The 26432-nt window shown below is 43.5% G+C and overlaps 1 long non-coding RNA gene across 1 annotated transcript; it reads left to right on the plus strand.

Moving 5' to 3' along the window:
- Positions 1-1650: 1650 nt before the first annotated feature.
- Positions 1651-26032, plus strand: LOC137218261 (uncharacterized). The gene is made up of 4 exons (XR_010940582.1): positions 1651-3731; positions 22357-22443; positions 22706-22840; positions 25569-26032. It is a non-coding gene; the product is annotated as an uncharacterized lncRNA (long non-coding RNA).
- The last annotated feature ends 400 nt before the right edge of the window (positions 26033-26432 follow it).

The following is a 26432-nucleotide window of genomic DNA, read 5'->3' on the forward strand; positions in this document are numbered from 1 at the left end:
CACTATCTTGTTCTGGCAACCCTAGCAAAACCCTAATACAGCTTTATTTCTCCTCTATCCTCTTTCTTGCAAATAAAACATGAAAATAGCAGCAAAAAACACAGTGTATAAAGTATTTGAAAGAAAAACGCAGGGGAGCCACTGCAGGGGCTGAGGAACTACACAGCCATTGGTTACCCTGGTTCTCTTTGTCTGCTACCAAAGTAAGGGAAAATAGTCAAAATCACCATGGAAGGTTTGAGTAGACATTTTAGAGAAGGCATAGCTCTCCCTGGTAAAACAAACTTGACATGTATTCAGTTGGTAGAAATAGTAAATGCATTTTAATCCTTGGAGGTTTAAAAAATTCAATTTCTTGGATTTCTAGAGAGGTTGTAATACATGTACATGGTTGAAGGTCCTGAAAATTGCATTACATTGTGCCCCGCACCGCCTTCCCTCTTTGCCCAGGAGCCCCTGCCCTCCACAGGTAGCCATGTATCTGGTTTCCCACAGCAAACTTCCAGAGTGTCTTTATGTGCATACAAGCAAATATGAATATACATTTCTCCTTGGCACCCTAATTAAAAAGACAAATAGTAGAACACTGGGCACAGTGTTGTTATAGCTTGCTTTTATTCATTTGACAGTATTTTGCAAATTATCCTCTATCAAGACATCGTTTCCTGCATGACAGTGCACTGAATGGATGACGTACTATAATGCACTTTGCCAATCCACGTTGGGATGCACGGTGATATTCAATAATCTGTTTATATTACAAACAATGCAGCAATGCATAATTCTGCTGCTAGCAAATGTGTAGGGTATGTTTCTAAAGGATTTATAACCTAGAGTTTTTTTTTTTTTTTTTTTTGCAGTATGCAGGCCTCTCACTGTTGTGGCCTCTCCCATTGCAGAGCACAGGCTCCGGACGCGCAGGCTCAGCGGCCATGGCTCACGCGCCCAGCCGCTCCGCAGCATGTGGGATCTTCCCAGACCAGGGCACAAACCCGCATCCCCTGCATCGGCAGGCGGACTCTCAACCACTGCGCCACCAGGGAAGCCCCCTGGAGTGTTTTTAACAGCATTTGATAAGATACTCTGCTGCTGAATCCTTCTGTGGAGACTAGCAATGAGCCTTTCTCTTTCTGTAAACTGCAACTTATCATATCTATCCCCCCACATATCTTTAAGAATGCTTTCCAGCCTCTTGTACCATTCAGAACCCCTCCATAATCTTCTCAGCACCTCTCTTTATTCTCACACACGTCACAGCCTTACCTGGCACATACCTGCTGTCTCCACCTTGACCTCTGCCCATTTAGCAGCATTTAGAAATACTGAAAACCCCTCTTTGATCATCTCCAATTAATCAGCTACTGTGTGACTCAACTTTACTCAGTTTTATCACTAATTACAAACAATGGTAATTACAATGCTGTTGAGTAACGACAATAGTAATTTTCAGTTCTGTAGATCTCAGAATTTCTCACTTCACCAGTGTCTACACTAATGGATCTCCAAACAAATTCTCGTCACTGAATTGTTTCTTGCCAGGACAACGCTGTATGGTCTAGTCTTCCTTGCAGCAGCGGACGCCAGGTAACAGCCAAATGGAGGAAAAACCACCGGTATAGATCTGGATGGCACGGAAGAGAAGGTGCGCCTCCACTCCTCCAAACTCATTCCCTCTGGCCCACCATAGGTCCCATTTCTCTCTCCGGGTTGTCTCCTCATCCACACGTGCGTTCAGAGGCCATTCCAGTACGAGATTCTCACGAGGAGCTTCTGACAACCGCGCCCACCCAGGACTGCGCATCGCCTCATGCCTCCACACGACCATCACCAGACGCCCCAGGCAGCTCCCCATTTCCCATTTGTTAGGCTTCTCCGACCACCAAGCCACAGGCGGAACCGTGGCTGCGCCTGGGGCGCCCTACCTCTCGCCCGCGACTTTCCTTGCTCTCACCTGTGGTGAGAAGACCTGGTCCACTCAAGCGCTTCGCCGACGTGGCCAACAGAAGTGGGACGCCGGTCACTCCCCCGTAGACGCAGCTCGGCCTGCAGGGGAATACCGTCTGCGCAGCCCCATGACCGCTTCTCGCGGATTTCGGAGAAAGTAGACGCAGGGGAGGAGCTCCACCACGGCGACAGGACCGGGACGCACCGTTTTCCCAAGGCGGCCAAGAAGCAGCACCGGGTGTCCTATTGGACGGGGCGTGGCGGTCCCGTGGGAAGGAGAACGTGGAGGACGTGAAGGCCGTGGTCCCACTTCCAGTGCCTCCTCGTTATGCCATTCGGGCCCTACCCACTGCGGAGAAAAACATATTTGGGAATAAGGGCAAACGGGATCAAGAGAGAAGGCCGGCGGAAACTTGTCGGCGTCCACGTCCGTAGGAGACTTTGAACCACTCCCAGGCGACACTTGTAAAGCGGAAGTACGACCACCGGGCCACACGGACGACTCCGGGGATGGATACCCTCTCTTGACCACGTGCTTCAAAGTGGGCGTTTCACGCGCAAGGGACACAAGGGAGTGGTGGTCGAACCGAGCAGACCCACCACTCAACGACTTCTAGGGAGCGCAGCGCCGGCCTCACACTACACATGTCTGCCCGTCCAAATCCCGCGAGAGCAGCAAGCGCCCATGCGCCGGAGACCGGGACCCAAGCGCGCCATCCAACATGCTCATCGGGCCCTCCAGCAGCCTCAGCGCCCGTGCCCGGTGCGTTCACCACGTCCGGAGTGGGACGCTGGTGGACCGAAGTGGTAGAAAATGAACGCACATAAAGTGACTCAGAAGGACGGACCATCAAGCCTCAAGCGCTCCGGAGGGCTCGCAAGAACCCCTCCCTACACAACGCGACGGGTGGCCCAGGTAGGGTCGAGTCCGCTCAGTTCCCGTGGCTGGAGGGCACGGGCGGTTGCTGGTCGACCAAGCCAGGCAACCCTCACAACTCACTAAGGAGCGCGGCAACGATCACAGCCTCGTAAACCTACACACCCAATCTCCAGCGACCGCAGGAGGAGCCCATGCCCCGCGACCACCGGGACAATCGCCACACGGATAGCCGGCGTCCCGGAACGCTGCCTCGCGCCCGGCGTCCGAATGTCAGCCCTCGCGAAGATCGCCGAAGCTCCGGAGACAAGGGACGATATAAAAGCGGCCGCCAGGTGGCGCCCGACCACCGGCTCGAACGTCCCCGGGCCGGATCCCGATCGCCGAAAGGCGAGGGTGCAGTGCCGGCCGCCCAAACGCCCGAGCTCGTCTCGGGGAGTCCGCCTCGGAGCTAGCGCCCGGCTCGGCACGACACGGCGCGACCCCGGCAGCAGACGGGAGACGAGGAGCTGGGAGGATGGTGCCGGGAGGCTGCCGCGAAGGAGACGCGCTCTTCACGCTATTCCTGGGCCGCCGGCCGCTGTAAACAAGGAAAATTCTGCAGGGGGATGGACTGCGTGAACTGTAAGCTGAAACCATGAACGTACCAATAGAAAACACGGACGACATTTTATTCTGTAATTGCAGAGTGGAGATGTTACTAAAACATAAAAACCAGAGCCCAGAAGCCATAGAGGAAATGATTGATAACTTGACCACCTAATTGATCTTTACATATTCCACAAGAAAAGTCAAATGACAAGAAGTGGGTAGGTGGGAATATTTGTGCAAATACATGTGTACTAAGAATATTGATATCAGTATTACTTAAGAACAGAACATTTAGAAAACAGCCATTGAGAGGGACCAGGTAAGTAAATTTCAAGTACATTCAGACAATACAGTATTATCACTTTGTGGTTTGGTTTATTGATATATTTTTTTTAATGAGCTAGATGTATAGCTATTGACTTGGAAAAAATGTTGATGACAAGCTGTTTAATGAAAATAGCAAGTTTATATATATCTTTTGAAAAGAGTAAATGGAAAAGTAGAGGATTGGAATAGGTAAAGCGACTTTGCAAAACAAGAGTAAATTCCTCCTTACAGCCTGGAGTCAAGAACCAGAACGATGAGTGTGTCAGAAACAAACATGAGCCACACTTCCTGCTTTTCTGCCCCCTCCTTCTGCAGTCCTGGGACAGGCGGCTGGCATCTCAGCCCCTCAATGTCTCTCCTCCACCCACACCCAGAGCTACCTACAGGCAAGAAGAACTTTCACTCTGCAGGCCTGGCCTTCCTATGTCCTCAGCCTATTTCCTCATATCAGGAACCCTTAGCAATTCACTTGGTTTGCCCAGTCGTCCATGCCAAGTGTTGCTGGTCCCAACCTACACCTGTGCAGCCTTTCTCTCCAAAACCTTTGAGCTGATTTCCCAAGGGAAGAATATTCCCCTGGCATAGCAGGTATGAGCCAAGAGGAAAACTGGAAGTTCGCGCCTGGATCCATCATACAAATTTTGTGTGCACTCAACTCCCAAAGACACAAGAGCGACAGAGGGTCCACTGTATTGTTAGCGCAACATGGCCATTCTTTTCTTAAAACACGCAGGCTCAATCAGCAAGTCCAGCTGTGGCACGAAGAAAAAAGAAACACACACGCACACACACATATCGGCAGGTAATCCGTACTCCTGCCAGGTCTGAGTGTGGTGGGAGCAGAAAAGAGATCATTGTTGCCACTTCTTGGGTCCCCTGTGCTGACAAACCCTGGTTTTTGTATTGATGTCACTGGCGGGGAGTGAGGGCTTCGAGCTCCCTAATGTATCATTTCCTGTCCAGTGCCCTACATTTCATTCTGTCTATCATACACTTTCTCCTCAATACACAGTTACAATTAAGAAAATAATAATCTGCATATGTTACATTCAATTTTCAAGTTTGAACAAAGGTGAAGAACACATAGGGAGGGACCTCCCTGGTGGCGCAGTGGTTGAGAGTCCACCTGCCAATGCAGGAAACATGGGTTTGATCTCTGGTCTGGGAGGATCCCACGTGCCGCGGAATGGCCAAGCCCGTGAGCCACAACTACTGAGCATGCGCGCCTGGAGCCCGTGATCAGCAATAAGAGGAGACACGGCAATGAGGAATCCGTGCCCCTCAACGAAGAGTAGCCCCCACTCGCAGCAAGTAGAGAAAGCCCGTGCTCAGCAACAAAGACCCAACACAGCCAAAAATAAATAAATAAATAGGAAACTCTTTAAAAAGAAAAGTACACATAGGATAATTGAGTTATTGTGAAGGAAGGAAATTTTATTTGTCTTCTTTTGTAGACTTAAAAATGTTCAAATATAGTCTATAAAAAGTTCAATATTTTAAAAATTAGAAATAGTAAACAATTCCTCATTACTCTTTATTGTCCAGCATCCACCTCCACCCCAGCACCTTTCACATCTGCTCCACCCCCCACCCCCCCACCCCCACCCTGGGTCTGCAAACTTGTTTCTCTCATTACTATCACCTGTGTTCACCACACACCTATGGCTGTTGTAGTCATTCACATGGTAATTAGGGAATTTTTCTTTACTGAGGCTAAGGGCTGTATTTATTGTTTTTAGTGAAAATCTCTCCCATGTCTTCTGTGAAGTCACAGCATTAATGGAGTCTGGAACAAGTGGGTGTGAATGCCGGAAGGAGATTATTTCCACATCAGTCTCCCTAACAGGGTGGTGAACATAACTGGCATTAGTATTTCATGGGTGTACTTAGAAGATCCAAGCCAAAAGGAGAAACCTGACCATTTGGCAAAAGACGGACCAATTCAAGAATAAAAATAAGTCTCTTCTCACATGTTGTTTCATTGTAAGGAACTCAGCCAACACTTGTCCGCCTCTGCATACTTATGCAGGGTCAGATGAAAAACTGAGCAGGTAAAGATGAGGAAAGGGAAAGCAACCAAGAGAATCCTGGCCTTTAAAGCATTGTTAGGCATTCCAGGCATGAATCCCCAGCCACTCACCTGGGAATGAGCTCTACCACCTAACCCCCAGGCATGTGTAGATATGGTGAACCCCCCTCTCTCCAGCGTCAACAATAAGGCAGTGTAGGCTACTGCACATAATCAAGACAGTAATATTTTCATTTACACATAAAACATGAAAATCCTTGGGTGTTGTACTTCTATTAGAGCTACTTTTTCAGAGTTATTTCATTAATGTTCAGTTCCTAGGAGTTACACCAAACTGCAGGAAACCCGCACAATGATCAGTTGGGGAATGTTGACTCCACAGAAAGAACACCACTCTCAAATGTTTCATGAAATAATTCTTGATCAAACGCACCAGGATTTTTTCTCCAACACCCGCCCCAGTGCTTCAGAGGCCCCACCCTCCCTGCTGTGCCCTCTCCCCACACCCCGGATGCCCTTGCCCTCAGTCACCTTGGTTCCTCCCCATGTGGGAATCAAGCAACATGAGGGCCTCAACCCTATTGCTGCCCTCCATGGCCTTGGACCATGTGGCCAGGCCACTTTGGATCTACTTCATGGTGGGGAAAACAATCCAGGGACTCATGTCTTGTTGGAAGGTCTTGTCACACAAATCAGGGCTAAAAACCCCTTGCACAGGAAAGCAGCAGGAGTACGCACATCATAAGCCCACTGTTGGGTACCACAATCCACACAGAGCAGACACGCTCATCAAATATAGAGTGAAGTTTAATTTGGGGTGAAATTTAGTCGACACCTTCAGATACATTAGTGAAAGAGTAGGTGGAGTTCTGTCCTACTAAATGTCATGGGGAGAAACATTCTTCACTTCATAATTTTTCTATAGGAAAGTATGTGTCAACTGTCAAGTGCTACCCAAGTCAATGTTAATCATTAACTACTGCATAGACAAATACTGATAATGTGTCAGGAAGAGGGGTGGATCACAACCCTTTGATCCTGAGATCCTGAAAAGAGAAAACATTCCTTTTGAGACCCTGTGATTGAGATTTACCTACGTTTGCTTATTTATCTTTAGTACAACCCTGTTACTTACAGATTAGTTACCTTTTAACAAGTAACATAAGCTAGGTTCTGAAATTTTGCTTATGTGAGAAGATCATGCAGCTAGAAAATGACAGAGCTAGAATTCAAACGTAGCTCAGGCTGTTTCTGAATCTCAAATTCCTAAATATACTGGTGTTGAGGTGTGGATCCCAGATTCAAATTTCACCTGGATATGTCGCCTATCAAATCAGTGGCTGGAATCCTCCCTGTTATCATAACACTTCCCCTCCAGTCTGTTCACACAATGACTACCGTGCTTAGGTTCTCCCAACACAGGAATCCTCCAGTGCATTGACCCAGCCTCCCGATCATTCCCATGTCTCCTGAGTTTTATGGAACAATTCTCAGGTCCCTCTGACCTCTCAGCACAGCTGATGATCAAGACCCCAATCAGAGATGACAAAAAACTCCTCTTCCTATGGCTGCATCTATCATACGTATCTCCCAATGAGTTTTATAAATATCTGCATCCTACCAGGACATGATCATAAACCATTCTCCCATGCTTTGCACACACTTTGAATGTTCCCCTTGTTTCTTTGAATCCCTGAAATTCTCACCTTCCCTCACTTTCAACAGTGTGTTCACCTCCTACAATGCAGATGAAGTAGAATATTCGAAGAAATGTGTCAGCTCACTGTCATGAAGTCAACACCTATTCCTGAATCTTCACCCATTGGCGATGCCGCTCCTGTTTAAACTGAAAGTCATTTCTACGCCTGGATAAGCCCATTTTTCTCAAATGAATCCCCTTCCCTCCTGTTCTCTGGAGGTTGTTTTATTATTAATTGTAAACTGAAGCTCTTCTACCAGCGAACACCCCTCTCTTCCCAGTCCATTCCCTTTCATCTTTTTCAGTTTCTTCATTCTTGAAACAAAATCTCTGAACCAATTTTTCTCTAGTTCCTGCCCAATGAATTTCCTCTTTCCAAAGTAAACTGAAAGAGCAGTGCAGGATTAGTGACAATCTCTGGGCGCCCCTCCCACAGTTTGATTTACTAGGGTTGATCTCCCTGTTACTGTTGACTTGCGTATACATAAACCTTTATAACATTATAGTTATCTCTCCGTGATTAAATCCAATGAATGTTTCTCAGTATTTTACTTGAACCCAAGCAGAATTGGACTATGACCTCCGTCAGGAAATTTATATTTCCAAGGTCCTCTGACATCACAAACTCCCCACTGCCTTTAAACTAGTCAGTTCCTGCCAGTGTACTGTGCGCAGTTCTCCTCAAACAATACTATTTCAACATCTCAAGACTCCATTCTAGCCCTCTTCTCTCTTTTTACTATATACACCATCTTCGAAAACTGTTATAATTATTCAGTCTTCTCCTGTTACCACTATGATAATAATGCGTAAAAACGAATGCTAGATTTCATTTCTGACGTCTCATCCATAATTGCATGGGAAGTGGACACCTACAATGAAATGTATATCAGACAGAAGCCAGGAACTTCCTCCCCAAATAAAAACTACTACTCCTCTCGTCTGCAGTTTCAGATAGCGGCTCCACTAATTATTTGGGGCTCAGTCATTGACATAACGTCCCAGAACCACACAAATAGAACCAAGCATCGATTTTATCTCTACAATGAGCGCTCTCGTCTCTGTTCATCTCCTCCCTGATATACACATACATAGTTCCAGCTACATTTATACTGCTTCACTTTCAGGTTAAATGTCAGTGCCTCAGAGATTCCTTCTTTAAATTACTAGCTAAGTAACTCTCCTCTCTCTGTTGTCTTGAATAGAACCTACAGGCAACACACGTAATATTTCGCGATATCTCTACTCATGTATTTTTTCTTTTCTTTTTTTTCCTGTTTTCCTCTCTGCACCAATTGCAAAATAGTAAACCATAGAGTCATAAAGTAAGTTTCTCTTGACTATTACATAAGGATTGTAAATGCACAGAAATTCCATGTACACAGTAACCTAATCTACTCTCAGATGGCCTGTGACCAATGTTCTTTAATCAAATTAAATAACTATCTTTAAATTAATAATTCTTTGAATAATAAATGACTTTGATTCCTCCTGGGGAAAATTTTATTTAGTCATCACCAGAAACAAAATGTGTGGGAAAACTGTGTTTGTGTCTTTACTTAAGTATGCAACTACCACACTTCTGAGTTCAAAGTTTTAGTCTCTTTCTATAGAATCAGGCATAGAATTGTCTGTGGGCTCCTGTTAATAGATCTGATAACCTCATATATTGTATAATCATAAAGAAAGAACGCCTTTAATCTGGATGCCAATCAGGATAAATCTAATCAAGGAACAACTTCCCTAACACAAACTTTTCCTTCTCAACACGTTAACCACTTAGATACATGTAAGGATAGTATAAGAGATTCCTTTAATTTGCTAATATTCTACAAACCTCCAAAACCAGTCTTGATGCTTTGGCCGGAGATCTCACTGTTTTGTGAATTGTGGCCAGTTCTGGGAAGAGAATTGCAGCTGGAGGATTAGTCTTTATATAAATATGTTTAACCTACAAACAGCCCATCAGGCTGTTGGTTTTGTGTGGCTTTATATAAGGACTGGTGTTGTTTGATGATATCAAACATTTAAGGAAGATATTTTTAGGGTTTTATAGCATTTGTATTTTAATACCAAGGTAAATAATAATTAAATTATAATCAATTACATGAAGTTTCCAGGGAGGCAGGAGAGAAAAGAATACAATTGGAGAAATTGGGCTTGGTCAAGGAAGAGATGATTCCTCATTTCTTACTATGGGCTTGGGAATAAACCGTGAGGAATATTTGTAGATTTTGTGACAGTGAGCTGAAGAATGTCCTCAAATTATCTGATTAATGTGTCTAGTAGAAGGTGGTCCCTTTTGTGAAAAGTGGCGAAAGTACTGAGAATGATTAAAAATCAAAAGATATAGAGAATGTCTGAAATATTTGTGAGGCATAGAATAAGACTTAATCATCTAGATATAGTACAATGGCCAGCGATATTTGAAAGATGTTGGGAGATTTGTGAACCCTACCAGATTTAATATCCTAGTTAGATTCAGTCATGGAAGAAGCAGGTACTTGGAGCCCTCCAAGATTGGAATCTTGACCAGCAAATGTGATGAATTTGGAAGGAATATGGAAAGAGGAATATGGAAATTGTTGGTCTTCATAACTATATGTTGAAATTACTTGATTTGATTAATTTGGAATAAAAATGAAGACGATTGGCACACATGTTAGGAGAGTGGGGTCAGTGCACTGGAGGTTCTCCTAGCATTTGGGGCGAGGGAGGAAAGTGACTAATAACTTGGAATATCATGGGTTAATTACCTTTAAAAACTCTTTGATTTTTATTTCCTAATAAATAAATTTGGGATACTAATATTTCCCTTATGAGAAGGAGTAGCCAAAGTCTTCTTAGTTTGACCGTGGGAAACAAGATTACTCCTCTTTTCTCATAGGCCAGTTCACATTTGCAGTGGGGTGGTTGTTCACTCCCAGGTAAAGATTTATGGGTTCATGACTCTTAGGTCTGGAAACTCTAGATAGGGTTCAAGTCTCATGGCTTTCTTCTCTTTCCTTGGATTTTCCTGCTTAGAGTAAACAGTGTCTCTGAGAGAGAATACTAGCAGCTGAGTTCTTGGCAATGTGTCCCCAGGTGAGTGGGGACTTGTTCTTTCTCCTGAAGTGGTAACTCTCTTTCCAGTGGATAGAAGGGGTCACCACTTGGACTGAGTGCTCTAAGTGTATCCTGGTGGAAGTCAAGGCTCTGAGCACTAGTCCTGTCATCTGGCGTCTCTGTGAGTATCGTGGAGTAGGGCAAGGGCTAATACAGCAACCATCTCCTTTCCAACATTTACACTGACGTGCTCCAGACTCCATGAAGGCTGTGATGGTAAAGTGAGCACATGAGAGGTTGTATTTCTCTCCGCTCAGCCATGGGTTTGACGGGGGTGTGACTCACTCCATAAGCGAGTCTGCGATGCAGTGAGCTCTGTCATGTGATGGACACAAGTGGAAGGATGAGCAAGAACAGAAGTTCAAGGTCTGGAAGGGGAGGAGGTGTGTGGACAGGTGAGATCTATACGTCCAGGGTCAGAGATGCTAGCTAGAGGGCTGTTCTGGGCTGAGGGGGCAGGAGAAAGAGAAGAAGCCCTTCAGCAGGACTGGCCCAGAGAGGACAGTGGAGCCAAATTTGCTTTTTTTTCTTTGTTTTTCCAATTTTTAATCTGTTTTCTGAGAATACAATTGACTATTTTGAAAACTCTAAAAAGTCACAACAAAATATGCCCTTTCATTCTTGTTCCAAACCAGCCATTTTCCCCCTGTTTAGGAACCTTTGTTCAGAAACTGGAAGCACTTTACAGAAATCATTTTTTCCTTAATTGGTGCATTGAGTAGGATATAGTACGTAGAGGAACACTTAGAAAACTGTGGCCATATGTGAAGCCCTGGAGAGGCCTGAACCATCGAGAGTCTCCGATTAGTCTCTGAGCAGGGAAGACAGGAGGAAGCTACAGGAGAGACCATGATAGTCAAAGTGGTGAGGTCCCAGGAAACGAGGAGGGAAAGAGGGACCTCAACCCACAGGAAAGGTCAGTTGGGGATCATCTTACAGTTTGGCAACCCCGGGACCACTGGCTTGTAAAGTTGAGCCCGTCTGTCCTCATATCTGGTGATGAATGAATGGTCTCTGTCGAGGTTAGGTAGGCAGCAACTGCGGACCCCAAGTTGTATATACAGTCTGTTCACTCACACAAAATGGTGGACATTGTATCAAGGCTCTCTGACATTTTAATGACTCATTCACCTGTAGCTTTTATTTATTGGGTTTTGTTATGTTCAAACATGTCATGTCAGCTCATTTAATCACTCAGCTCTCTTGAGAGGTTATTAAAGTATTTCCCACATGAGAACAGTGAGGTTTGTATTGGGGAATACTTTGCTGTAGTCACTGCTGAAAAGTGGCGGAACATGTATATTGCCTGTCTTGTGCTAAGTCTGTAGATTTAACTGAAAGTAGTGGGGAGCAGGGATATTTATGAATCCCCAAGTACATGTTTTTTAATTGCCAGTCAGCTCACAGTTAACATTCTGTTGTGGACTGTGCAGGTTATTTCACACCACCCCTCATGTGATGGTCCTTTACCATGAAAGTCACTCTGTATTCAGAGTGTGCCCATCTCTGTGATGCACATGAAAGACATATGCCAAGTCAGCCCAGAAGAACATTGGATTTGATGTCAAACAGGTTTGAGCTTTTGATACACACAGCTGACTTTTCTCAGTACTGTCACCCTCGACCATCACCTCTGAACATTTGGGGAAAGTGGGCAGCCTGAACCAGAATGTCCTGCATGATTTTAGGAATCAGTGACTTTCAAGACCTGTGACTGTGAACTTCATCCAGAACTGGGGTAATGTCAATTGCAGGTTTCTTTGAGTGAAATGTCTCTGGAATCTTGTTGAAGTCAATGTGGAAAAATCCCTCGGATGGTGTCACAATTCTGTGAACGTATCAATCTTATTAATCTAACCTTCTGCATATTCCTTGGCCTTAGAGGAAAGGATGGCTCTGTGGCTACTGGTGCTAAACGTCAACGCAGCGCCCATTGTTTCAGTCTCTCCCTTTTGGTGCTTTTCCTCATCTTTATCTCGCCAACATCCCATCCATTTTATTTTTCGTTTGTTTTACCCTTAAAGATATATGCTAATTGTCAATATCTTATAATATGTTTCCAATTTCTTATATATTGCTCCATTTCATACTTTTTCTCTCTGTTAAAGATCAACATTTTAAAAATGTTCACAGACAGTAGCTTCAGGAAGAAGCCATTTATCTGAAGGTCAATAGTAAGTTCATGGGGATAAACCCCGCTGTCCACATTAGAGACATGATCTTAGGGTAAGAGGAATTCAGCTCAACCATCTGACTGAAAGTTGACTTAAACCCTGGCCTGGCAGAGGCTTTTGAATAGTTTGCATTTGGAACCATTTTTCCCCCCCAAAAAAACTGTACCTTGAGTTTCAAAAGGGCAGTTGCTTAAATGTAGCTCGTGTATATAGTGTTTGAAAAATAAAGAAGACCGAAAACTTAATCAGAAAACGATGGCAGTGAGAGGCTACAAAATAGAAAAATCTATGTGAATTCAGCAAAGTGAGACTCTATGTGAATATAAGTAACATGGTGGGGGGGTAGTTAGTGGAGACCATCACTGAGGGAGCAGCCTAGAATTCATGTGTAGAGAACTAAAGAAATGAATTTTATGTGAGCAAACTTTTAACAGTCTTTCCTTTCCTTATCAATAGCAGAGACTTCACACTGGAGAAGAGCCCACTGAATGTAACAAATATGAGGAGATTTCACATAGAATTCAACTATCACGCCACATGAGTGACCTCTCAGAGGACAGAAACCCTATGCTTGCAATCAATTTGGAAGAGCCTTCAGCCTTTATTCATCATTGAATTAACATAAGATAATTTATACTGGAGTGAAACCATGCAGGTCTCATCAATGTGAGAAGGCTTGTAGACAATGCTGTAACCTTAGATGTCATGAGAAAACTCACCCTGAAGTGAGCCCCTATATATGTTATAAATGTGGAAGGTAGTTTAGCTGGAGCCTCATATTTAAATACACCAGAAACTCACACTGGAGAGAACACTTAATGAGATAAATGTGGGACACACTTCAGCAGAGCCTTAACTTTTATTCACACTGATGAACTCACAAGGTGAGAAGGCCTGTGTCTCAAAACACTGTAAAACCTGGTGCCTCAATTATTCTATTCCATTTATATTTTCTATTAATGTGCCTCTCGTGACTTAAAATTGAATTACAAATACATTTAATTTTTCACAAGAGTCCTAGTCCTAGAGAATTTGTGGACCCGACCATGAAAATTCCAAGAATTCAGTCAGGCAGGGATTTATTCCTGCAACAGAATTTTTTATCCAAAATGTTTTCCCCCCACCTAGAACAGATAGATATGTCAGAATGAAGAAGGTGGAAGATCATTCCAGAAACACAATATTGTAAAGCAACTATACCCCCAATAAATAAAATAAGGTAAGATAAAATAAGATAAATCATTGGAGACATGGAGAGTTCCATTTTCAGATTTGGAGAGTGTAGGGGCTTTCTGATAAGGTCGGGCTCCTCTTCAGGTACATTGCTTTTACTTTGTTGGCCTAAAAACATTCATTATAACCCTAAAGTCCACGGATGTCTAATGGGTGAAAGCATGGTATTGTAGGGGTCTATAAAGCATGGGATGTTACCTGCAACATTTGTGTGTCTGTGCTCCTGTCTGTGTACATGCACACGCACACACACAAACGTGCAAGCAAGGCAGAGAGCATATAGCATCCATCTGATCCTAAAGAGAAAATGTGAGTCTGGAATCAATGGTATAAATGTGTCATCAGGAGAGAGAGCATCTAAGTTACCTCAGTCATTAATTTATCAAATTTTCAATTATTAATGAATATTTACTGAAAGCTTCCAGGATTTCAGAACTTGGCTTGTTATGAGGACTAAATTGTAAATAATACAATGTTCCTATCTTCGTAGAACTCTACATTCTAACGCAGTCAATTCAAATACACTGCAATATAAAATTTCTGATATTGAAAATCAAACATACATAAGGGTTTACAAATTGTGTAACTAAAAAATGTTTGCTACTATTTACAAAGAAAAGTTGCCACTTTAAAAAATAAAATTGAGATTTATAACTGTCATTATAGATCTTTGGAAGGTCAAAAATTTTCAAAAAGACTGGGCTTTTAAAAAATATTTTACAAAATTCTGAACCTTTGAAAAGCTATTCTGCAAGATTTGGGAAGAATAAACATAGATTTCCCTTTCTAACAGCCAAGATAATTGTTCAAAATATTATGAAATAAGTATTTTAAATTAACTGTTCAATTACAAAATACACTTTTGAAAATCAATAATGTTTTTTATTAGAATACAAAAACTGCTGCACATGCCCACTAAAATTCCATTTAGCATCCATTTTAATCGAGATTCAATGGGGCACCATTTTATTTATTCATTTATCTTCTTCCAGTTTTACTGAGGTATTACTGACATAGAGCACAGAGTAACTTTACAGTGTATAATGATTTGACTTACATATGCTATGAAATGATTATCACACTAAATTTAGTGAACATTCATCATCTCATATAGATACAAAATTAGCGAAATAGAACAATGTGTTTTTCTTGTGATGGGAACCCTTATAATTTATTCTCTTAACCAGTTTTATGTGTAGGAGACAGAAGTATTTATTACCTTTAACATGTGCTATATTGCATCCCTGGTACTTCATCTCTCGGCTGGACGCTTGCAGTTTGGGCCACCTTCATCCAGTCCCACCCCTTCCCACGCCTGCCTCTGTGGACGACAAATTGGACTGTTATTGGATGAGTTTGTTTGCTTGTTGGTTGGCTGTTGAAATATAACTGATCTACAACACTATGTTACTTCTTGTTACACAACAGAGTAATTTGGAATGACTATACATTTCAAAATGAGCACCGGGTCTTCTGCTTGGGGAAGGGCCAGGGCACCGTCGCGTCTGAGGCCCTGGGCCCCGCCGCCAAGCTCAGGGACAGGCCACTGTCTGCGGAGGACGAGGCAGCCTCCGGGTGCCAGAGGATATGCTGGCATCACGCCCCTTCTCTCTGTCCTCTGACCCCAAGTTCCCTCGGCGACGGCAGAGACAGCGGGCTGAGATGTACGCCTAGGGAGGGAAGCAGGTGCTGTTCCGGCCCCGCGGGGCAGAGCCCGGCCGGTGGGAAGCCCTCTGCCGGGCCGAGGACCCGCTCTACTGTCCGTGATGCTCCTATGACTGCCGCTTCCCCTGAGCGCAGAGAAGCGGGACAGTCTCCTGGGCCTGCAGGCCGCCACGCTCCTCTCCTCGCAGCCTCCAAGTCTCCTGCCACGCATCCAGCACCTGCGACGTCAGCGAGGGGGGCGGGAGCTCGTGCGGGGATGGACCCAGCCGCAATCGCCGCCCCAGCCCGGAGCCCTGTCGTGTGCTCCGCCCGACACACGGTCGCTCCTTCCCGGACCTGCCGACCGAGCTGCAGGAGGAGCCGTGGAGACACTGACGCCAGAGGGGCCGTCGGGTTTTCTGGGCCGGTCCTGGGACACCGGGCCGCTTCCACTTCTGGCTCCACGTGCTTCCCGGTCTGTAGCTTAATAGCCGAAGGACGCAGCGCCGGGACGCTTCGCTGGCTGCACGTTGCGCGCAGGGTCGGCACTGGAATAACAGCGCGGTGGTCAACTACACAGTGCACCCCGCGTGCTACTTCTTTGATCTTTGTCTCTGGTGTGAAAGGGCTCAGATTTCCCATCCTGGGCAACAGAAATGTTCTTTATAAATGTTTTGTAGAAGATGTTCTGTCCCCTACCAAAATAAGATATTTGGTGACTTGAACTGTCAGAGTCATCCGCTGATGTTGGCCGTGAGGTTGAAGAGCAGGTCACTGCCGCAACCACATTTGGGTGCACAGAACCCACAACAGCTGTCAGACTCTGGCCATTAGCCCTCAGAGAAGGTGGACCCGTAGCGGCTGGACTCCAAGCCAGGGGTGGGGCTGGAAAGGTGGCTTCTGTCCCTCTGGGAGCCACAGAAGTTAGCGGTGAATTGATGGATGAGGATCTGTGCCCAGCAAATAACTATTGCTCGGAACTCTTTGCTCCCATGCATGCGGCCGGACAGGGAGCACAGGGTCAGGACAGTCTCACTCACTGCTGGTGGCTGGGGACGCCAACAGGAGGGGACCATACATGAGCAGGGGGCGCACCCTGGGGGAGGAGTAAGTCCTCTCCCATCTTGGGCAGATTTTGGTAACTTGTTTTTTGCTTTGATTGTAGTTTTCATCTTTTGTGGCGGAGGGCTAGTACAATCAATTCGTTTTGAAATGCTGGTCTCCAAGGAGGGATGTTTGCACTGTAATTCGAGAGAACAAGCCATTGCATCCTACATCCCATCGGCCAAATTCCACACCCAGCTTGTGCTGGTAGGAACTGCAAGCTAAGAGTGGTTTTTATATATATAAATGGCTGAAAATAATTCATAAAAACATTATTTGCAACCCACAAAAATTATATAGCATTCAAATTTCCTTGTCAATAAATAATGTTTTATTGAAACACAGTTATACTCCTTTATTTACGTTTTACTGTAGCTGCTTTTTGGCTACAATGACTGAGATGAGTAGAAATAACAGACATCCTATGACGAATCTAAAATATTTACTCTCTGGTCCTTTACACAAGTTTGCCAACCCCTGCTCTGGAAAAGCGGGAAAAAAATTTTTTTGACACTCATATGCTGGGATTTATACTTTTAAAACAGTTAAACTTTTAGCGAATTTTCTCCCTGGAAACAAACTTTAGGTAGATGTAAATATGTTAAATTACTCTCAGTAATCTCAGTTAGAATAAACACTAATTCACAATTATTCCTGCACTGAGGAAGGGAATCCACCTGCAGATAATTTTATTTTCATCTCAGAAATAATCACAAATTAGTGTAACTAAAACCTAGCACCCACACAAATTAACATCAACTGCATAAACTGCTAGATATTTCTGAGCCTCAAAATAGGACATTGTAAGCCATAAAAGTATTTACTTTAAATTTTGGTTTGGCGACATCTCTTGCCTGTGGCAGTGTTTACCAAAGTTAATTGATCACAGAGAATTTCATCAAGAATCATTTTCTAATAGAAAACTATCAAGAGTTAATGCACTATAATTCACACTGGAGTAAAATAAACCAGAAAACAATCATATTGATGAAACAATGAATATGTAATTTACATAAGAATATAAAAATGTATAACAACAAAAAAAATCACTTATTACCTTATTTTCTGTTATTAAATATAAAAACATATTATGCAACTTCCAGGTATTCTTTCATCTGGTAAGCCATTTCTTTCTTAAAAGGGCATTATTGCATAATGAAACATATAGGTAAATGCATTTTTAGATTTTTATTTTGTATTTAGGAATACATTTAACTTCAAATTTACCAATAGTGTATATAATCGCATTGGGACTCTATACACTACAGAACACCCTGGGAAATTCTAGATTTTATGATAATAATGTGTTATTTTGGATTGCTTTGGGTTATCAAAAAAAATAGAAAGAAATTAAGAGCCCAATATAAAGAGGAAGATAGCAATCCTCTTGTCTGTTATCCTTTAAAATGGTATCCGGTTGAATTTTGAATAAAATGGATAATGAAAGGAATTTTAACAGGCACGTACAGGGAATTTTTATCCTTATAAAAATCGGTACTGATTTTCAAACATATAGTTTTGAATTCTGACAATTTAAAAAATACTTGTTTTGGAATATAGAGAAGAGCAAACCTGGTTATTAAGACAGGAAACCTAGCTTTGCTCTCCCCAATTCATGTAGAGAAGATTTTCCAAAATTGAGAATTTTGTAAAATATTTTTACTGACCAGTATTTCTAAAAATATATAACTTTTCAAAGTTCCAGAATTGAGACTGTTTTAAATGTCAATTTTATTTTATGAAGTGCCAACTTTTTATTGTAGACCAGTAGTGATATTTTGTGACTATACAATGTATGAACATGTCTTTTTTTTAATGTCAGAAATTTTGTTTTGCAATTTATCCTTATTGCCTGCGTTAGAATATAGAGTTCTATGAAGAGAAAGGCGTTCTGCTATTTATGTTTAATCATCATAACAATCCAGGTTCTGAAATAATGGAAGTTCTCATTAAATATTTAATAATTAAAAGTTTATAAATGAATGAACAGGGTGATTTATCTTATTTTTCTCCTGCATGAATCCTTTATGCTAATAATTCCTGAATCGCATTTTCCCTTTATGATCAGATAGTTGTTACACTGTCCCTCCCTTGAATGGGTGTCTGTGTGTGCGTTCAGATGCATGTACACACAGTAATGTTGCAGGTAACATCATGGGTTTTTAAAAAAAATTTTTTAAGATTTTTTTATTGATGTGGACCATTTTAAAAGTTTTTATTGACTTTGTTACAATATTGTTACTGTTTTATGTTTTGGTTTTTTGGCTGCGAGGCATGTGAGATCTTAGCTCCCCGACCAAGGATCGAACCCGCACTCCCTGCATTGGAAGGTGAAGTCTTAACCTCTGGAATGCTAGGAAAGTCCCCATGATGGGCTTTATAGGCCCTAGAATACCATTTCTCAACCCATTAGACTTCAATGGACCTCTGGGTTATAACGAATGTTTTGGCCAACAAAGAAAAAGAAATTGAACTGAAAAAGGTCCAGAACTCATCAGGCAGCCTGTACACTCTCCCTAGCTAGCCTTCTTGAAGGTTTAATTGACAAAATAGACGTTGTCTCTATGGTGATCTTTCTCCCGGAACATTTTTTAGTACAATTTTTCTACATCAAAGAGTAAAGCTTTAAAGGTAGACTTACCAATGGCTCTGTGAGGGATCTCCTTTATGTTTACATGATTTACTATATGCACCCCTCAATGTTCTAATACATTCTTAAAGTAGAACTCTTTTTATGTCTTCAAAGATCTTTCACCTTCTCAGTCCTGAAGATATCTATCTGTTCTTTTTGGACAAAACAAACAAAGAAACCCTTGGCTACAAAATGCTATGTAGGGGTTAAACCACCATCTGACTCTGAATTCTTGAGTTCTTCCTGTCCATGTACCCACAATTATTCACCTTTCTTTAAATATAATTAATGTATACATTTTTTTAAGTCATACGAGAAATAGTAAATGAACGTTAAGTAATAGAATTAATTGAAGCAGCAGAGGTTAATCACAAAGTATGTGTGTATTTATTCTTGAAGCCATTCATCCGGAATGCGTATAAGGATATTTGGACCCTAATGTACGAGTTAACACACATCATACTATGTTTTATATTTTCAGTTAACATTCATCGTTGTTTCCTGATTGATCCCAGTCTTTGTAATTATGATTATAATTTTATAAAGTCAGAAAGTGTCTAACTGATCAACAGTGACAGAGTATTAACAGAAAATGGATTCATTCTTACTTATCACAATATTTCATGGTTTTGAATGACACATACCCACTCAGTAGCGCTTATGTATTTGCAAATCCTGATCTACTGAAGCAGGTTTGCTTTGTTTCTTCTTACTTGATACTGAATATTGCTTGCAGCACTTCTCAAAACCCTTCACCATCTACATCTTTATACTGTATATTTAATAATAAGACAATTGCTGAAGGACTGAATTATTGACTCAATTGCATGCTAACACATTCTTTATAGACTATTTTCCCAGTATGAGTTTTCTGATGAATAGCAAGTGAAAGATTTTCCACATTGTCTTTAGAATTGGCATCTCCTCAGTGTGAGCACATTCTTGTTCAGTCAGGAATGAGGAATCACTGAATAATGTCCTTCCTTCATTACACTGAGACTATTTTTTCGGTGTGAACCCTCTCACGTCTAATGACTCCATGACTAATGGAACTGTAGCATTCATTTCATTGGATTTCTTCTACAGCAGTGATTAGATGGCTTACACCAAGAGGGCTCTCCTCGTAGTAAACCTTGGGATGTCTTCTCTACTGTGTCAGGGATGCAGTCCACTCTGAGTTCTCTGTGTATACTGAGGCTGGAGCTCCAACTGAAGGCTCTTCCACCATGATTACAGGGTCAGGTTTTCTCTCCACATGACTTTCCTGGTGGTTTAAAAGGGATAATTTCTGGCTGAAGGCTCAATATCCTTGATTACAGACACAGGGTTTCTACTCAGTATGAATTCGCTGGTGTTGATAAAAGTGGGAGCTCTGGGTAAAGGCTGCACCACATGGATTCCAGACATAGGGTGGCTCTCCTGTAAGTTTTCTAGTGCGTATAAGCGTGAGAGCTGCGTTTAAAGGCTTTTCCACATTCATTGCATTTGTAGGCTTTCTCATTAGTGTGAATTATCCCCCATGACTAAGGTTATGGCTTTGACTAAGTGTTTTCTCACATAAATGATATTCCTTGTGGTTTCTCTCCTGTGTGAATGTGCTCATGTTATTGAAGCGTTGGAGGGTCACTGAAAGCTCTTCCACAGTCATTCCAAACATAGGGCTTTTCTCCCGTGTGAGTTTATTGGTGTGAATAAAAGTCAGCTCTCTCGCTGCATTACCTTTATAAGGTTCGTATTCTCCAGTGTGAGCTGTTGGTGTATAAATGCGAGGCTTCAGCTGAATTATTTCCCACGTTCAGGACATTTGCAAGAGTCACTCCAGAGTGCACTCTCTCATGTTGTCTAAGGTTGGAGGGTGACTAAAAACCTTCCACATTCTGAGATCTGCATGGTTTCCCTCTAGTATAATTAGCTTATGTTAATTCAGTGGTGAATAACGGCTGAAGTCTCCCATTCAGGCTGAAAGTGTAACACACGTGGAGTTAAGGTTGTTGTATGTGACATGTCCTCATATTCATTGCATTCAGTGGGCTCTTCTCCAGCATGAAATCCCCGCTATTGACAAGGAAAGAGAGGCTGTTAAAAATTGCTCACATAATGATCATTCAGTCATCTCTCTACATGTGACTTCTAGGCAGCTTCTCAGTGATGGTCTTCATTGAAAATCTCCCCATGTTAGTTACATTCACAGGTAATGTTACTTTGCGGAATTCACACAGATTTTCTATCTGGTAAACCCTCACTGGTCATAGCTTTCTGATTAAGATTTAGGTCTTCTTTATGTTTCAAACACTATATCCATGAGGTATGTTTAATCAATTACCTTTTCATTGAAGACCAGGTTAGTGTTTGACATGTAATGTCAAAAGACATGGGTCCTCAGATTGTTCCATCCTCCATTAAATTGATAGAAAATCTCCTGGCCACATGGCCAAGGACATGGAGGGCAGAGCTAGGGTTGAGTCTCTGATGTTGCTGATTCCCACATGGGGAGGAACCAAGGTGACTAAGGGCAAGGGCATCCGGGGTGGTGGTGGGTGCACCAGGGGTGCTAAAGGCCTGTAATTGGTGTTGGAGAACAAATGATGGTGTCTTTCACCAAGAATTATTAAATAAGAATTTTGTGAGAGGTGTCCTTGCTGTGGAGACAGGACTCTCCAGGAGACCATGATAAGGGTTACCTGGGAATTAGTGTTAATCCTAGGAACTGAATATTAATAAACTAATAACTCTGAACAGTAAGTCCAATCAAAGTATAACACCCCATAACTTGCATTGTTTTCTGCAAAATGAGGATATTATATTCTCCCTACATGCCGAGTAGCCAATGCAGCCTTGTTCTTGACCATGGGAGGAAAAAGCGTTCCTTCTGTCTGCGCATGCCTGTGGGTAAGGTGGCAGGGGTCACTCCCAGCTGAGTGGTTGGGGATTGATGCTTGATATATCTAACAATACTCTGAAAGGCTGGGTTCTCATGGCTGTTTTCTCTTTCTTCAGATTTATCTGCTTGATTTCCGGATTGTCCCTGCATAAGGATGCAGAGGAGCGCAGATGGTGGCAGAGTTCCTGATAATGAAACAACAGGTGAGAAAAAAATTATTTTGATTCCTGAATTGATCCATCTTTTGCCAAGTGGTCAGGTTTCTACTTTGGGTCCAGATCTTCTAAGTGCACCCAGGAAATATTAACGCCAGTTATGTTCACCACCCTTTTAGGGATATGGCAGGTCAGGGACCAATGTAGAAACACTCTCTTTCCGAACATTTACTTTCACTTGCTCCAGCCTCCATTAAGGCTGTGACCTCACAGAAGACGGGAGAGGTTTTTACCTTCTCTTTTTTTAAAGGTCATCCCTTGGGCTCAGTGGCCTCCTTCATCATGTTACTGGCTGCAGTGGACTTAGGAATGCGGTGAACACAGGGGATAGAGAATGACTCAGAACAGAAATCTCTACGTCAGTGGGGAGCAAACGTTTCATCAGGTGAGTCCTGTGTTATAGGTGCTGGGGTGAATGGACGCTTGGTGAGAGATAGCAATAAAGAATCAATTATTTTTCCTAATTTTAAAATGTTTAACTTTCTACAGACTACTCATAAACATTTTGATAGTTTTATAAAGATAAATGTAAGTTCCTTAGCAAAGTTATTCACATAACTCTGTTCCTTTGTGTTGTTAACCTTCATTCAAATTAGAAAGTTGAATGCAATGTCTGCAGATTCTTATTTTCTTAATTGTGACTGTGTATGGAGGAGAAGGGGCATAGTACATAGAACAAAGTGTAGAGCACTGGACAGCAAATGACAGTCTGGAGAGCTCCAAGACCTCACTCCCACACAGATACATCAGTAAAACAACCAGGATCTGCCTGAATGAGCTGGGATTCTAGACCAGGGAACCCCAGAGGTGGGAACAATGGGCTTTCTGCTCCCACCATTGCCAGCCCTGGTAAGTGTTCCTATTAGACCCGGGGATGTGTGTGTGTGTGTGTGTGTGTGTGTGTGTGTGTGTGTCTGTTTGTTTCTTCTTCCTGACACCCCTGGACTTGCCGAGTGTGCATCACTGTTTCATGAAAACTATGCTCATGTGGTGCTAAAGTTATAAGACCCTCTCAGTCTTGTATCTTCCTGTGTTGGATACATAAAATTTATGTAATAGGTCCAGCTGCAAATGTTCAGTTTTCTCCTTGGCTCCTACCTGCAATGGCATGGGGATGTCTTCTTTGGGAAAGCAGCTCTAGACTCATGGAGAGAAGAGCTGCACAGGTGTAGGGTGGGCAGAGATAATTGGAGCAACCAAGTGAATTGCTAAGGTCTCCTGATAAGGAGGTAACAGGCTGGGCACTAAGGGAACCCAAGTCTTCTGAGTCAGGGTTCTGACTGCAGAATTCTCCACATTAGCGTGAGGAGCGCCTCTCCTTCGCGGCAGCCTCCTGCCCAAATCTTCCCAGCCCCGCCCGCTGCTGGGGTCGCGTCATGCCAGGCCGAGCCTAACCAACAGGGAGCTCCTAGGCGGATGGCCCGAGACGATCTCGAGCGTTTGGGCGGTCGGAGCTGATCCCTCGCCGCCCAGCGATCAGAATCCATCACGCTGACGTACGAGCCCGTTGTCGGGAGCCACCTGGCGGACGCTTTTATATTGTCCCTTCCCTCCTGAGCTTTGGCGACCTTCGCGAGGTATGTGACTCGCCCGCCAGGCGCAGGCCAGAGTTCCGGGAGGCCGGCGACGCAGGCAGCGACCATCCCGGTGGTGCGGAGTGGTGGGCGCGTCCTGTCTTACCGGAGATTGAATGTGGAGAGAAGTGTGCTGTGGGGCCGACACTGAGCTCCCTCGAAATTTTAGGGGGAGGTCTGCGCCGGTCGACCAGCACTCCCTGATGCCCCTTGGCCCCCCGATACCTCCTACCCTTCTACGCGCAACCAGGAGAGGATGTCCGTGCCCGACGTCGTACTCCGTGTGGAACGATCCGTCGCTGCGTCCTCGCCGCCTTGGGGGCCCGGCTACAGCCCTGTGTTGTCGAGGCGGTGGGGCTGCTCAACGGGTCCACTTCATTTTCTCCGGCATCCAGGAGAGGCGGTCACGGGGGCGGTTCTTGCCCCGAGGAAGGGGCACGGGATGCGGCTCAACAGACGGGAGCCACCCGCCAGATTGAAACGACGTCTACGCAGGGACCTCCCGTCCCCACTCCTTGGTCGCCTCGTCAGCGTGGCGCTTGCGTTTCCTACCTGTTCAGGTCCCCTCACCGCCGACTGTCGAGGGCAAGCGTGTAGGGCGCTCATGGAGGGGCGGCAGTTCCTCCTAGGCTTCGGTGGTCCTAAGTCGTAGTCATTTCTATTTGGGAAACAGGGACTGGCCGGGGCATACGTGATGGTCGGGAGGAGACACGAGCCTGGCCGCGGTCCCGGGTGGGCATTGTTGTCGGGAGCTTGTCTGAAGAAGCTCTGCAGACAGTGAACGGCCTACAGACGCGCGGGCAGAAGGGAGGACCCTCCAGGGCAAGAAATGGGACCGATGGTGTCCTGGGTCGAGAACGGCTGTCATCGGTGTGGCGGTGCGCCTTCGCCCGTGTGCGATCTGGATACTTCCTGTTGAGGTTCACACGAGTTGCACGTCACTTGGCGTCTGCAGCGGCAAGGTCGACCAGATGGCCAGATTTCGGTATTGAGGCAAGAAAAAAATTGAATGAATTGACACTCTTTTTGTTGTGAGATTCATTACAATTGAACATTAGTGAAATAAAAAATCCTAAGATTTACAGTAAATTCACATTACTGTAATAATTACTATCGTTTGCAGTTTTTTTCACAAAATGTTTATGAACTTTAAAATATATTTAGTACAATTTTTTGTGATACAAGTCTGCTAATGAGAAAAATGGAATTCTTTTGCAAGGGGGATGCCATTTAGCTTATTACATGTTCCTATCATCAAAATTTCAGCTGTTAATGCTCACTTATAAGGAGATTTTGCCTGGTTTGCATATTTCATATTTGAAAATTCTTTTCACACAAATATGTACTACCAAATACTGAAGTTCAGGAGTGTGTGATTTTAATTGAGCATATTCATTTCTTGGAAGGAATTTATAAAATTCTGTTTGATTCTTCTATTGATATTTGCCTTTTAGTATGTCATTATATTGTACATTAGTCATTTATAATTCTGTTTGCAGTTAATTTTAAAAACATTGATTCAAGTTTCTCTATCCACAGAGTATCTGATTGCTTGAAGATGATGAAGGAGGGTTTTGGGATGCAGAATTTTCTAAATCCACCTGGAAGCCTGGGAAACTCTCCCTCCAGCCACAAGGCCCTGCCCCACACATGCAGCAACCAATCTGGAAAACCAGACTCCAACCTCTGCAGCAATAGGACCTAAGGGTCAGGACTTGGTCAGTGACTCACAGCTTCGAAATTTTCAGTCCTTTCCATGTAGAACCAAATGTGGGGAAGGCCAAATATGTTCCCCTAAGTAATCACGTAAGACGCCCCTCTTCCTATCAGCTTCTCTCAAGCCTCCCTGCATCACAAGCTCTCGGGAGGACATGGCTTCCTTTTTTTGCCACCACAAAGTGTCCCCACTCTTATGTGTGCCCTGAGTCTCAGCCTGATGTGAGTGGTGGTGGCTGACCCCCATGCTCTATAGACAAGTTCTCAGTAAATAGTGCTTGTTCTCATTTGGGTGTGTGTGTGTGTGTGTCATTTTTCATATCTACAGAGCTTAGCATGGCAGGAAGCAAATAAAACTCATGATAATGTTTCCCATGTTATTTTAAAAATCACATTTATTAATCACCATTTTTTAAGTTGAGACATAATTCACATACCATAAAATTCACCCTTTGAAAAGTGTAGAATTAAGTGATTTATAATCTATTCACAAAATTGTGCAACCATCGGCACTAATACCAGAACATTTAATCACCTCAAAAAGAAACCCCATCCCCATTAGTCTCTTCTATTCCACCTATGCTCAGGCCGTGGCCACCACAAATGTGCTTTCTGTCTCTACGGATATGCCTATTCTCAATATTTCATGTGACTGGAATCATACAATATGTGCCCTTTATGTCTGGC

Source organism: Pseudorca crassidens, unplaced genomic scaffold, assembly GCF_039906515.1.
Source record: "Pseudorca crassidens isolate mPseCra1 unplaced genomic scaffold, mPseCra1.hap1 Scaffold_72, whole genome shotgun sequence".
NCBI lineage: Eukaryota > Metazoa > Chordata > Mammalia > Artiodactyla > Delphinidae > Pseudorca > Pseudorca crassidens.